The sequence below is a fragment of the Sinocyclocheilus rhinocerous genome, unplaced genomic scaffold (genome assembly GCF_001515625.1).
Source record: "Sinocyclocheilus rhinocerous isolate Xijiao unplaced genomic scaffold, SAMN03320098_v1.1 scaffold20, whole genome shotgun sequence".
Classification (NCBI taxonomy): domain Eukaryota; kingdom Metazoa; phylum Chordata; class Actinopteri; order Cypriniformes; family Cyprinidae; genus Sinocyclocheilus; species Sinocyclocheilus rhinocerous.
Window position 1 is genome coordinate 2,383,683 of NW_015640468.1, and position 2,297 is coordinate 2,385,979.

At 34.5% G+C, this 2,297-nt stretch overlaps 1 pseudogene; it reads left to right on the forward strand.

The window, feature by feature from the left end:
• The window catches only part of LOC107753133 (H-2 class II histocompatibility antigen, A-K alpha chain-like), a 4,769-nt pseudogene extending 2,748 nt beyond the window's left edge, over positions 1-2,021 (forward strand).
• The last annotated feature ends 276 nt before the right edge of the window (positions 2,022-2,297 follow it).

A 2,297-nucleotide genomic window follows, 5' to 3' on the forward strand; every position in this document is an offset into this window, starting at 1 on the left:
TAAACTGTGTAAATACATCTAAATGCTATTTCAGATGCAGATTCCAGAATTTTTTCTTATGTTAGAACGAAAGACAACGTGCTTCTTTTTCTTACCCAAAACTGCAAAATGGAAGTAAGAGTTAAAACTGAACACAATCTTGCTACTCAAGCTGTGTATGAATTTTTTTAGATATATATTTATTTGCTTTTATTTATTTTTACTTTCAATCCTTAAGTACTTTTAAGATTTAAAAAAATACTTTTCGTACTTAAGTACAATAAATATCACATACTTTAAGACTTTTACTCAAGTAATATTCTAAACGGTGACTTCAACTTCTACCAAAGTAATTTTTTGGTAAAATATCTGTACTTTTACTTGAGTATGCTTTCAGGTACTTTATACGCTGTATTCACTGCAAACTACCTCACAAAGTATCAATAAATGATTAAAACAGTCATCACAAATAAATACTCAACTGTCAAATAATATATTAACATAAGGTAAACTCCAATACATGGCATGACGCAGCATATAATACCAAGAGCACGTGTTGACATGTTAACTCAACGTGATCATACTAATGTGGCTAACGGGATTACCGGTGTCCTGACATTTTATCCTACCCGTCAGATTGTCCTACCAGGGTTTACTGCGAATTCACACATCAATATTGCATCCTTTTTCTCACGCTTAATAACAATATTTAATGTATCTGCATTACTGTAAGGGCAGGTTTAGGGTTGGGGTAGGTGTAGATTTTAATAAAACACAATCTAATAGGTAGAAAAAATTATTTATTGTTGGTTTCCTGTAGCTGTATCCCTTCTAGCCACAACCGCGAGTCAAGGTGCCAACACAAAAACACATTCAGGAAAATATCGTTTAATTATCATTATTTTTTTTACAATTCGACCACTGACCTAACCCTTAACCTTTAATCTAACCTTTAAACCTGTATTTTAGGTTGGGGTAGGTGTAGATTTTAATAAAACACAATCTAATAGGTAGAAAAAATTATTTATTGTTGGTTTCCTGTAGCTGTATCCCTTCTAGCCACAACCGCGAGTCAAGGTGCCAACACAAAAACACATTCAGGAAAATATCGTTTAATTATCATTATTTTTTTTACAATTCGACCACTGACCTAACCCTTAACCTTTAATCTAACCTTTAAACCTGTATTTTAGGTTATCATGAATATGGGCAAATTGAAGCATGTGGTGACTCAGATCAAGAAGATTTTATCGTCCAGTTTGATGATGAACAGGTGGCTCACATTGACTTCAAAGAACAGAAAGAAATCATTACATTACCTGACTTTGCTGGCCAGATTGAGTTTCCATCACTGTATGAGGACGCTAAAAAAGCTACATCTATTTGTAGAACCATCTTTGATATGCTTAAAGAGGTGTACATCAATTCATCTGAAGCAATTGGTAAGAGATAGAAACAGAAATAAACAAAAAATGTTTTATTGAAATGTTTGAAATGTCATATTATGATTGGTGGTTTCTATCTTTTCCAGAACCCCCCTGGAGCTCAGTTTATCCCAAAAATGATCCAGTTGAATGTCAAGAACACCCTTATCTGTCATGTGACTGGATTCTTCCCTCCACCTGTCAGAGTCTCGTGGACCAAGAACAATGTGAATGTGACAGATGAATCAACTCTCAGCAGATATTACCCCAACAAAGACGGGACATTGAATGTATTTTCTCGACTGAGTTTCATTCCAGAGGAAGGAGACATTTACAGCTGTTCTGTGGAGCACAAAGCCCTTCAACAACCTCAAACCAGAACATGGGGTGGGTTTGTATTCATTATTCACATCTAATCCCCTTTAAAACACATGATGAGTTTCACAAATATCCGTGTCTTTGTGTGCAGATGTAGAGATAACGGAGCCCAGCAATGGTCCATCAGTGTTCTGTGGAGTTGGTCTGGCTCTTGGGCTCTTGGGTCTCGCCACTGGAGTCTTTTTTATTGCCAAAGGAAACTGATACAATAACATTGACAATAGTAGATGTTCTTTTATTTTAGTTCTCATGTGAAGCTGCATATGTGCTAAAGTTACAAAATAATTTATTTTAGTGAAAATTTAGTTATGTTTTCAGGGCTCCATTTTGTAATACACAGCAGGTAATGTGTTACACCTGAAATAATGTACAATAGATGTAAGTCTTCATAAGACATGATATAATATTATACTGTTGCATATAGTGTGGTAACTTTTGAATTGTATATAGTAGATGCATTAGATACTCCACTTATTTTGTAGTAAATTTTTCAACACTACCTGATTGACAATAGTT